The following is a 13,463-nucleotide window of genomic DNA, read 5'->3' as shown; positions in this document are numbered from 1 at the left end:
CCCAAAACAAACTGGTCAGGCTCCTACTTGGCCTCACCCCCCGAACCCACCTCACCCCTGCCCACTTTGACAGGCTGGGATGGCTTAGGGTCGACGACAGAGTACAGCATCTTGCAATGGGTCTGGTCCACAAGATTCGATACACCACCAAGATACCCATGTACCTGTCTAAATACTTCCTTAATGTAAACGAAGTCCACACCCACAACACCAGAGGGAGTGCAACAAACCATGTACAACCCAGATTCGGCACAAACAAGGGACTCAATTATTTTCGCTCCTATGCCACCAAAATGTGGAACGCCAGTTAAGACATGTGAATCCCTTGACTCCTTCAAAACCGCTCTCAAAGGGCACCTACGGATGGCTGCAATTCGAAACTGGCCTCTGTAAAATCTGAATCCCCCCACCCCCCCCCCCCCCCCCCCATTTTCCCTCACTGTATATTGTATCTTTTCCCTTTTTTGCTTCCCATATGATGAATTCCTGTTCTGTACTTTAGCTACATAGAAATGTCTATTTGTATGTCTCTAAATGTTTGTATGTCTTTAAATGTTTTGATGAATTGAACAATGTGGACCCTGTTGTAAACAAGTGTAATGCTTAATTGGGTCGTCCACTCACAGTTGACAGTCTTTGTATTGAGTTTGTGCTTAAAATGTACTGTAAATTCTACAAACTGTTAATAAATATTTCAATCAATCAATCAGTGCTGTCTTGTCTAGCCCTGAAACATGACTGCCATGATGATTATCATGACAGTCATGACTTAACTGCACCCTGTTTTTGGCGCTCGCTACATTTACAACAAAAACGTATATATAAACATTCGGATTTCAAATATAAAGTACTCACAATTTGTCCCACGGGTGTTAGTTAGTTGCAGCACCAGCGATTAGAATTGCTGCATCCCGCGTTGTTTAATAAAAAGCATTTTTATCCAAGCGCCCCGGCTACTTTTTTCAAACGGGGTTCGTTTGGGAAATCCACAGTTGCACACCGGGAGCGCACTCGGCAACACACCGAGTGCCACCCTCCTCCCGACCGATAGGGGCGCGTAGTTGAAAGCCAATGGCAAAATAACAGCTCGGATAAAAATGCTTTTTATTAAACAACGCGGGATGCAGCAATTCTAATCGCTGGTGCTGCAACTAACTAACACCCGTGGGACAAATTGTGAGTACTTTATATTTGAAATCCGAATGTTTATATATACGTTTTTGTTGTAAATGTAGCGAGCGTCAAAAACAGGGTGCAGTTAAGCCATGAACCATGGCTACGTGCTGTCTAGAATCTGTCGAGTTTACCATGTTATGATGTTACTGTTAGGCTTGCTACGTTAGCTTAACTAATCGTGGTTACATTATATTAACCAGCTAACATCTGCTAGTAAAAACACAACATGACCATCGTAATGTAACATTAGCAAAAGTAATATCTTTAACAAGTTTTGAGAGCCGGCCGGTTGGCGATAAACTTTAACAACAGCAGCCTATAGCTAGCTCTCCGCAGCAGAGCTACTGGCCGAGGTCCGTAACTTTAAAGTTTTTCTGCTTCAAAAAGGGGATCCATAAACACAAAAATATATGTAGCCTCTCCCATAACAATTACAGTACCCATACAAAGAACAGTTTAAACGAAAACAATGAAAATTGCTAAAATAATGTAAGACAATACCTTGTGTGGGTTTGCTCCTCCAATCCTCCATTGACTTCAACGCAGCCCAGCACAACAGCAGCAGCTCGATCCATCCACATGCACTGGAGGTGAGTGAAGTCGCATGAAATGAATACCAAGACAACAGTAGCCTAATCATAAAGATGGACGGACATCATGCCCACGTGAACTTTACCACTTTAATTGAATTGAGTGTAACACCTAGGATTCTAACCCGGGCATCCCAAGTGGAGAGCCAACATCTTATCCACTAAACCAAAGGGATTTTATTTCCCAGTGATTCAGGGGAGATATTTGTGGCTTGTTGTGAGCCACTCTGCAGAGCACTTTTTGTACGCCTAGTGTAGCAGCAGTCATTTTGTTGTATTTGTAGGAATTTTACAGTATTAATAGATCAGGATTAGAAGTGACCTGGAAAAAAAATACTTGATAAAGTCAAAGTCGTACGATTTGTCACACATGTTACTGCAGTGAAATTTGTTCTCAACATTTTACCCATCTCTTGGAGGTGCCACGCTCAGTCAGGAATCATTTAATTACTGTAGTATATTTGACCCCCCAATCCAACCCATTGATGCTGAGTGCCAACTGCCAAGCAAGGAGGCATTGGGACCCATTTTTAGTCTTTGGGGCCGGGTCATACCATACCATTCTACAACAACATACTGAAATGAGTGGAATCCAATGGCTTCCATTATTATTATACTCTGCGTGCCCAAAACAGCAGATCCACAAACTGTGACGCGTTGTGTGAGCTTGTAAACTGGACATTTTCACTTAATTTTCTTTAAATACTTTAAAGTGGTTTTCTTTAGCTAAGGGTGACACACAGATGTGTTCCAGGTCTTAATGCGTTCATGTACATGTTTGTGTTTATAGGATGCGTGTGCGGCGCTGCTCCAGGACCTCATAGTGGAGGTGGAGCGCGGCCGGGTGAAGAGTCTGACCACAGCGTGGGAGGAGGGGGCGGAGCCTGGAGGCGGGAGGGCGCCGCCGCCGGCGCGCGCAGGCGGAGCAGCAGGCTTCACCCTGGTGATGGACGGCCGGACGCTGGGCTGGGCGCTGCAGGAGGACCTGAAGGAGGCCTTCCTGGAGCTGAGCGGGCGCTGCAAGGCGGTCATCTGCTGCCGCTCCACCCCGCTGCAGAAGAGCCAGGTGGTCCGCCTGGTCAGGGACCACCTCAAGGTCATGACCCTGGCCATAGGTGAGGAGGACCACACCCAACGCCTCATATATATATATATATATACACGACGGGCAAGGAGCGAGCGTTCTGATGGCGATATCACGCAGAAAAATCATGTTCTGAACCAATAAAATAACCAATAAATTGTAGCGTGTAGTTCTCAACCAATAAAAAATGTTTGGCGCCGCGAAACCTTGCTCGAATAGAGACTCTCTGCGAGGGAATATAGGAGGGGTGGACGACGTCGCTGCACACTCGTTGCGTCAGGACAGTCTAAATGAAAAACATGCATAAGTCTGATGTAATTTACACATCCTACCTGGGTCACGTTTTTTTCCCCATTCTGAATTCCCAGAGACTTGTCTTTCGCGTCAAATAAGAACTGTGTTCCAAAAAGAAACCTATTATCCTGGTGGTTTCAGAATCGACAGACTGTGAGAAATCACTAATGTTTATTGCCGGCAAATTAGTATCATTTTTGCTAGAAACAGACTATCAAATTATCGTAATGATACAGAGCCACCTCCCCGACAATATCGCAGAGACAGTGTGGGTTTTTTTTTGGACCACAATTCTTATAGAGCACCGAAGTCCTGATGTAACTCGCTCATCCCGACGATTCCCCTGGTTCGCGGAAGTAATGTCTCTATGGAGAATAACATGGGGTGATCTTAATATCGTCTACTATAAGCGTTGTGGTCCAAAAATAAACAAGCTGTCTTGGCGTTATTGTCGGGAAGGTGTCTCTGTATCGTTTGCAACAGTCAGTCACTCATATATGATACAGTCTGCTTCTAGCGAAAATCTAATTAATTCAGCAGCAGCAACATTAGTGTTTTCTCTCAGTCAGTTGATTCTTCATATCCATATGAGTGAAGCGGCCGGGGTGACATGTTTATTTTTCAAACACAGTTGTTATATGAGGCGATCTCAAATCGCCTCAATGGGGATTTCAATGCAACTAAACAAATACATGAACCTGGGGACAGACGCCCTCTACTGAAAGTGACGTCAGACTTCGGTGCTCTATAAGAGACGATTTTAAGAATCCCAATGTTATTTTCCATAGAGAAAATACTTCCGGGAACCAGGGGACGAGTGAGTAACGTCAGGACGACTTCAGGAATCCTCTCTGCAACCTACAAGTTACCTCACCATTTAAAAAATAGCAATAGCTCGTCCTTTGACAACAGGTCCAGTCCTTACTCCTCCTCTTGTTACCTATTGAACCACGTTTTCAATGAAAGAAAGTGTATACATATCTCTGAAGGGACAATAAAGACATCATTATTGCACATGTAGGTACTGTAGAGTGTAGATGAATGTTCTGGTTAATGTTCCAGGGTGACGAGGGTGATCTTGTTTTGAACCTTTTGAAATTACGGTTCAAATGGAGAGCAGATGTTTGAAGCATTCTGATGATAAAACCGTGATATGTTTGGTGGTGTTTTCATAGGTCTATGTGCCTTCCACGTTCTGGCTGACAATCCTGGACGCTTTCTACCAGAGCCTTGTCTGCTTCTTTGTGCCTTATTGTGTAAGTAGTACACTAATATTACACACTGGACTGTAAGTATAGTATACACACAGACAGTACATACTGTAAGTAACATGTATACTGTAAGTAGAGTACACATACAGTACATGCTGCAATAGTACATACACTACAAAATTCTGTTTGTAAGCGTAATGTCGAGGAGGTTTAAATAAAGATGAAGTCATGTCTGAGAGTCATGACTGGGTTTCCTTTGCATTGAGATCTCATGTAAGTCTGGACTGGTTCCTTGCTGGAGTAAAATCAATTTCTATACTGTATGTAACGGGTATCGAACAGGCAGAGGAGATGGGAATTAAGTAGCGGTGGCATTTTCACTGTTTGTTCTTCAGGCACATGCATAGTCAGACATTAACAATATGAATATGTGTGTTATTTCTCTCCAGGCATATCAGGGTCCGACATTAATATTAGATTGTGTATTATGTCTCTCCAGGCATATGCAGGGTCCGACGTTAACTATAATGTTATATTGTGTATTATTTCTCTCCAGGCATATGCAGGGTCTGACGTTAACTATAATATTATATTGTGTATTATTTCTCTTCAGGCATATGCAGGGTCCGACGTTAACTATAATATTTTATTGTGTATTATTTCTCTTCAGGCATATGCAGGGTCCGACGTTAACTATAATGTTATATTGTGTATTATTTCTCTGCAGGCATATATATGCAGGGTCCGACGTCAACTATAATGTTATATTGTGTATTATTTCTCTTCAGTTATATGCAGGGTCCGACGTTAACTATAATGTTATATTGTGTATTATTTCTCTGCAGGCATATATATGCAGGGTCCGACGTTAACTATAATGTTATATTGTGTATTATTTCTCTCCAGGCATATGCAGGGTCCGACGTTAACTATAATGTTATATTGTGTATTATTTCTCTCCAGGCATATGCAGGGTCCGACGTTAACTATAATGTTATATTGTGTATTATTTCTCTTCAGGCATATGCAGGGTCCGACGTTAACTATAATATTATATTGTGTATTATTTATCTTCAGGCATATGCAGGGTCCGACGTTAACTATAATGTTATATTGTGTATTATTTCTCTTCAGGCATATGCGGGGTCCGACGTTGGCGTGCTGGCGTTTGGTTCTCCCATCAACACGTCTGCCCTGTTCATCATCTTACTGCATCAGGTCATAGAGAGCCGCACTCTGGTGAGACCCCTGACCCCTGACCCCTGCTGCACCTAACTGATAGATTATATTCACTCTTGGCCCGGGCCGGCCTAGTGGTCCTGTTTGCAGCTATAGGCTGCTGATCCAGCCTGACAGCGCGCTGCGGGTTCCACTCCCGGTCGCCGACGACCTTTGCTGCGTGTCACTCCCCATCTTAACCCCTTTTGGTGTTTTAAACATAATGTTATAATTTAGCTATTGAAAAATAGCAGATCTACAAGCTCATAGAAGTGCGCTACGAGCTTGTAGGTCTGCTATTTATGAAAAACCGTGAAAATATTTATTTCAGAAAACTGGAGGATTTAGAAGATTTTTTATTTATTTCGACGTCAGGCCTGAATGGGTTAATACATGATTCTTCTTGTAATGTTCCAACGGCATAAGATCGAAATAAACCATTCATTCATCTCTCTCTCCCTCCATTTCCTGTCAGATTACTGTACACTTCCAAATAAAGCCAGAAAAAGGCCAAAGAATATCAGAAAAGAAAGATATTCACTCTGTGAGAGCCATGCCCTGCTCCACCTGTGTTTTTAAAGTAGAGTCCTATCCCACATTTCGCCACAAGGTGGCAAATCCGCCTGTGAGTTTAAGGTGACCAAGGTTGGTGAAGTCTAGTTTCTGGAGAAAGAGAGAAAAGAACAACACCGAAACTGACTCAGTTTTTTCCATATTCAGTATTTAAGTCCGACGTCATTTTGTAGTGCTACATTACATCCGGGTCCAAGTGGCACCAGCTCCCGTCCGCATCTCATTGTAAATAGAATATCTAAATGCGTGAATCTTTTTACAATGACGTTATTTTTCAGAAAGGAAGCCATTGAGGGTTAAAATGGGTCTTAATGCTTCCAACTCGAGTAGAATTATTAATGTTTTGTACAAGTGTCCATGACAAAGAAAATGTGGAGACAATAAAGACTATTATTATCATTATTATTGAAGGTGGTAACAGTCCATTTGCTCAGTACAATATTTCGGGGGCATATTTAGAATGTGTGCAGGCTTGAGTATGTTGAATCTAGTTTGCATTAATGAGGATTTAGACGCAATGAAATAAAATGGCGATAGTATTCTGTGTGGGGCAGACGGCCTGTTACAGACAGAATTGGGAGAGCAGCAGTTTTGTTGTTGCGAGGAAAGCGGTAAAATGAGACTTTCGTGGTTGTTTTCGTCTCAGATTTAGTCCGACGGAGTGTCACAATATAACTCTATGGGGACACAAAAGCGACACAAAAGTAGGACCCGGAAGTATCTCTGGAGGGGGCACTCACGTCACGGCTAAAATACTGAATAGGCTAGAAGTAGGCTAAATGATTTTCCAAAGTTTTATTGTCTCCACCAGGCCGACGGCATGGGGAGAGAGTTTGTTTTGCACTCCGTCCGTCCGTCCGTACGTCCGTCTGTGAACAGCTAATCTCCGGCACCGTTAATCTGGTCGATGCCAAATTTTGCACACACACTCCCTGGATGCCAACGATGAACCTCTGCCCCCAAATTTCCAGAACGGCCTGTTATAGCGCCACCAGGAGGCAGACTTTTGAAAAACATATTTTTTTTATATTACTCCTCCAGATTCTGTCCAAAAATCCCACAAATCGTTACACAGTATCTCTATAGGCATGTGTTCAATATGGAACTGTCCAATATTTCATATTCCATCCTAATTGGCTAACATTGGCTTTCAAAGTTTGGAGGATTGGCCCTTTTGAAACAAAAAGCCTCAAATCATGAACGCAGCGTGCAATTTACGTGAAATCTTTCACAGACTTTCCTACTAGGCTGAGGAATATATCCCACCCTTTTCACATTGGCCTGTTATAGCGCCACTAACAGGTGGATTTTAGCAAAATGCCTCAAATCATTCAATTGCCATCAATGGTGTAATAACAAATGGCACCCTTTTCACATTGGCCTGTTATAGCGCCACCAGGAGGCCACAACCTGACCTGGCCTGGTGGAGACCTGTGCCCCGAGGGGCACTTTATCTAGTTTGCTCCACTAACCGTTAGAGGAGCAAATACTTTGGAAATGTGTTAGAGTCTGACAAGTGAAATAGCTATAGATTGAGTCTACTGTCAGTCAAGCCAGATAAAACAAATTCATAATAGAATGAAAAATCTTACCTTTTGCCCTAAATGCCCCAAAGTGTGTGTGTGTGTGTGTGTGTGTGTGTGTGTGTGTGTGTGTGTGTGTGTGTGTGTGTGTGTGTGCGCGCGCACAGTGTTGCAGTCAGTGTTGCTGGGGAGTGCGGGTCTGTACTTTGCGTTCGTGGTGGTCTTCAGTGTGTCCTGTGTGAGCTGCAGCCCCCCCACCAACCCCCTGGGGGTGGAGACCCTACAGCTGACACAGCCCCTCTTCTACCTGGTGTGTGTGCTCACTACTGTCATAGCACTGCTGCCAAGGTACGCACGCACACACACACATACATACTGTAAAAGCACGCCCGTCGCCCGCACACACACCCCAAGGTACACCAGCACCAGGAGTGTCCAAGTTGCTCCTTTACACCTGACATGGGGGAGTTTCCCTGGTTGGACGTAGAGCAACACGTTATTCCTACCAGTTCCTTTCCCCTCCATCAGGCGCCCCGGCTGGCCAGGGGGAGGCAGTTTAGAGACCAGGATTACTGCATGTTTTTTTGTGAGTCAGTAGACTCCCACTCCTCTATGGAGATACAAGGTTTCTGCCCGACAGCGACGACATTGTAAAACTTGGCTTAGAAGGAATCCACTGACATCGTTGCCCAGGCACCCATACACACTGATTAACACGACAACGTGTGTGCACACAGTTCAGCCATGTGTGGTGTTTCAGCACCCCCCCGTTGTGGACAAAATTAATGTGCAGACAGTTAACAAAACAGACACAATCCTCTTTATAGCTGGATATATAATACAACATCCAGCAGAGGCAGTGGATAGACATACAACACTCATCAAACTCCTTTATGGAGAAGTTCCCAGAACTTCACACATTACATGATTGTCACAGATACGTAGATAAAGTAACGCTCACACGAGGGGTGTCTAAAGAGACTATGCAATACATTTTTCTCAAGCAGCATACTATACAAGATATTGTCGTATGAAATACGAGCCGGAAGATTGTAATGTATAGCCAATAGCCATGGACGTCATTTCATCCGTGGCTCGAATACACAGCAGTTCCATTCCTTCAGAGTTGATCAATTTCCAAGAAATGTTTGTTAAATGCTGTATTCGCTGTTTTGCTGGCTCTTTCCCACAAATCTCTGGAGCCAAAATATGACCATCTTTCTCACAGCTCTCGTCACTTCCTGCTACAGTATGTGAGCGCCGTCATACATTACGCAAATCTGACGCTTTCGTTCCCATGTGAGCTGCAGATGAAGATTTGTGTGAACGATACTAGGTCGAGATTTGAGATCTTTTTTAAGTGCCAGTGGGTAAGGGGCGATACAGAATCCTTACTATTATCAGACACATAGGAGCGTCTAGGTGACTAAACGGTTGTTGAAACTGAAGGGATGCTGAAACTCACTCATTCATTTCGAAATGGAAACCAAAATGATTAATGCCTTATTGTGGAAAGCTGTTAACTATGCTCCTATGAGGCCTTCTTTCATTCTTATTTAACCGCAGTAAAACTATGCCTAAGCCTAACCTTATTCCTAAACGTATAACCTCAGGAAAACAATGCCTAAACCTAAACTTATTCCTATCGTCGCGAGTGTGTTTTGGGGCGAGCATTCCGGTTACCGATGCAGAGAAGTGCTGAAGTTTGATGCTCTGTCGCTGGAGAGGAGAGGAGTGGAGCTCAACAGTGCATCTTTACCATAGAAATGCATGGCAGACTGGCACTGCCAGCTAAATACAAAACATGCTTTATATGAATAGAGGTTGTGCAGGAAGTGCACGCCTACCGAGTGGCAAAAAACAACTTCCTGGCCTTGACGGCCCAAACATCCAAACAGAAACGTCCTATCTGATTGCATCAAACAACGTTAAACTCACCGACATCGCAGATAGAAAGACAATTCAAGCTTTCCGTACAGCTGCAAAGTTTTTGTTTCATAAAAATCCACCATACACATTATTATTATGAGTGTCAGATTTTAGAAGCGCTCGTTTTCAATAACGCAACGTCCTGCTGCCTCCTGCATTATGTGCAATTTAGAAACGGGTGGTACGCAGGACCGTCCAACGAGTGCTTCCAAACTCCAACGCTCCATGCTGCTCTATGTTCTGCCACTCAGTCTAGATGTGGGGGCGTGTCCCGGTGGAAAAGTGATGCATGCACATTGTGCATACTCTCTATTGTTTAGATTAACATACTCTGTAGGGCCCTTTAGTGTGGAGATAACATACTCTGTAGGGCCCTTTAGTGTGGAGATAACATACTCTGTAGGGCCCTTTAGTGTGGATATAACATACTCTGTAGGGCCCTTTAGTGTGGAGATAACATACTCTCTAGGGCCCTACAACATGCCACTGTGCACAGCAGTCTATTGCTTCCGTCCTGAATTTGAACTGCGCCCTCATGAACAACACAGGTATGCATGCAATGGGTTCATCATACCAGAGAGTTTTATGGACGAATTAACGAATGTCGATGTATTATTTGTTTGGTTTAGATTTTTTTTTAAGGGCTGTTACAGTAGGTATACCTTTCTGTTTATTTGTTTTGTTACCTGCTTTAAGCTGTAGTTGTTTTAAGAGAAATGATTACAGCGGTGTTTGGTAGTAAGGGTCGTAAATTTGCTGAGTCATATTGACTTGCATTTGGACGGGTTCTGTAAATCAGCGGTTCTCAACATGCGGTCCGGGGAGCTAATTGATTGATTGATACCAGTACTTATGTTAGAAACCAAATCTGGACCATTACATGTCTGTAACTCTGAGAGAGTGCAAATGCCCTTACGGGTCACACACTCAAGAGTTATGGTGGTCCGTGGCCTTAATCCCAAACCGCACCAATGATTCACCATTTGCAACCAAATGGTTGCGAGTATAGTTTCATGTAGTTGCGACCGCCTAGGGTCCCCGGAGTTGCTAGAGGCCCCCCGGAACATGTCATGTGGACTTTCCGTTCCAGGGATAATGGCCAAAACACCTTTAAAACAGCCGATTGAGTTTTGACCATTATCGCCCTGTTTTTCTATAATAACATGGGTCAGACGGCAAATAGATACCCGAGTAAAGTTCACTTTGAGCTGCATCCAAACCCCCCCCTCATTCAGTGATGATGGGAGACGTCAGTCGTTGTGTTGACATGTGTCTGCATCTTTTAAAAGCTGCTTTTCTTTTTATAGGACTCATTGAAGCTAATGGTTTCTTTCTCTTTAAAGGAATATTTGACTTTTTAAAAAGAAATGGGTCATTTTATTCTCAGGCTTTTGTGAACACCCCGGACAGTTTTTTAAGTTGCTTGATTCAGTATTTAGATATTTGATATTCATTTTATCGTCAGACATGACCCCATTGTATAAACCCATTGTAACTTCTATCAAACTCCATTTTGCCCATGATAGATTGAGATTCATCGAAAACAGCCATCCTAGCGGTCCAGGCACCTAGGCTGGTAATCCGGCGTGTCAGGGTGTCAAGTTCAAGTCCCGAACCGGACAAACTTTGCTGCATGTCTCCTCCCCCCCATCTCTTTCCCCCTTTCCTGTCAAACTACTGTAAATCTGTCAATAAAGGCAAAATGTATATTATCTTAAAAAAGAAAACACCCGAATTGGTTCTGGTGATGTCTCTGATAAAGATTTATATCAAATATCTAAATACTGAATCGAGCAACTTAAAAACTGTCCGGGGTGTTCACAAAAGCCTGAGTAGACGTGTAATATATCCCTTTAAATGAGGACACGCACCAAAGCCTGTTATAGGGCAGATTCACACCGAGTCCTTTTGGTCCAAACTGTTCTCGAATACGGTTGCTTGGTCCCCGCTGGCCATGATTCACATTGGCCTTGATTCTTCTGCACCCCGAGTACACTTCATTCAACTGTATCCAATGCTTTCACATTGCAGCGATCCGTATCCGAGTACACTTCATTCAACTGTATCCAATGCTTTCACATTGCAGCGATCCGTATCCGAGTACACTTCATTCAACTGTATTCAATGCTTTCACATTGCAGCGATCCGTATACGAGTACACTTCATTCAACTGTATCCAATGCTTTCACATTGCAGCGATCCGTGTCCGAGTACACTTCATTCAACTGTATCCAATGCTTTCACATTGCAGCGATCCGTATCCGAGTACACTTCATTCAACTGTATCCAATGCTTTCACATTGCAGCGATCCGTATCCAGGAACTCGGATACGGATCGCCGGGAACGGTTGGGTGGACGGTACGCAGCATTCACACAACCACCACCACATCTGCCATGTGGTCCCGAGTGCGCACCTGCATGGGACCATAGTGTGAATCTGCCCTTAAAGGAGAATTCCATGCTAGAAGGCTTTCTTACCTTTATTTGTACAATTTACAATTTAGCATTTAGCAGACCCTCTTAATCCAGAGCGATTTACATTAAGCACGATTATTTGTAGTTGTTACGTCCCCACCAAAGAGGTCCAGGTGTTATTTTGTGCAAAAGCCCTCAATGAATTGCATTGAATTGAATAGGGCATTGGGGTGTTGTGCTAATTCGCTTATTTCCATCGCTCAAAAAATATATCCTCTCTTCATAATGTAAATGGTATCCCAAGTGGCACACTTCACTACTTATTTCGATGGAAATAACAAAAACCCAACCCCCATTGAGGGCTTATGGTAGAGGAAATGGCCAATAATGCACTTTTGCACAAAAGAACACCTGGACCTCTTTGGTGGGGACGTAACGACTACAAATAACACTTGGACCTCTTTGGTGGGGACGTAACAACTACAAATAACACCTGGACCTCTTTGGTGGGGACGTAACAACTACAAATAACACCAGGACCTCTTTGGTGGGGACGTAACGACTACAAATAACACCTGGACCTCTTTGGTGGGGACGTAACGACTACAAATAACACCAGGACCTCTTTGGTGGGGACGTAACAACTACAAATAACACCTGGACCTCTTTGGTGGGGACGTAACAACTACAAATAACACCAGGACCTCTTTGGTGGGGACGTAACGACTACAAATAACACCTGGACCTCTTTGGTGGGGGCGTAACAACTACAAATAACACCAGGACCTCTTTGGTGGGGACGTAACGACTACAAATAAAGGTAAGAAAGCCTTCTAGCATGGAATTCTCCTTTAAAGTTGGACCCGATCCATAGAAGTTATATTAATGAACCTGTCTAACCACCTGCCATGAGGAACCATGCACCATAGTTACCGCATTCACACTCCTGGATTTTTCATACACAAGGTCGGACCAGCATCTAAAATGATAAAGTATGATTCTTTCACTCATACGTATAACAAATGAATATATGTGGACCACGCCAACTGTTCTATACACATTCCATGGAAGGTACTGTGTTATTATTATTATTATTCTTATTTATAATGGATTCAACATGAATGATTGAACATGATTTATAATGCCCGCCTAAATTTGACTGTATCTGACTTTGTAATAAATGTAATGTTGACATCTTGTGTTGACACTGAATGACAACTAAACAACACAATTGGGCTCTGTGTTTCTGTGTGTGTGTGTGTGTGAGAGAGAGAGATAGAGAGAGCGAGAGTGTGAGTGCGTGCTTGCGACACCAGGAAACACTTTGGTTTGTATTTCCCTTGCCTGGCTGTGTGTCTGTCTCCTCCTCCTATAAACTACACAGCATACAGCTGTGTTTGTATTTCCCTGGGCTGGCTGTGTGTCTCCTCCTATAAACTACACAGCATA

This window comes from Protomyctophum parallelum (assembly GCF_964188405.1).
Source record: "Protomyctophum parallelum genome assembly, chromosome: 20".
Lineage (NCBI taxonomy): Eukaryota > Metazoa > Chordata > Actinopteri > Myctophiformes > Myctophidae > Protomyctophum > Protomyctophum parallelum.
Note: the sequence above shows the minus strand (reverse complement) of the source record.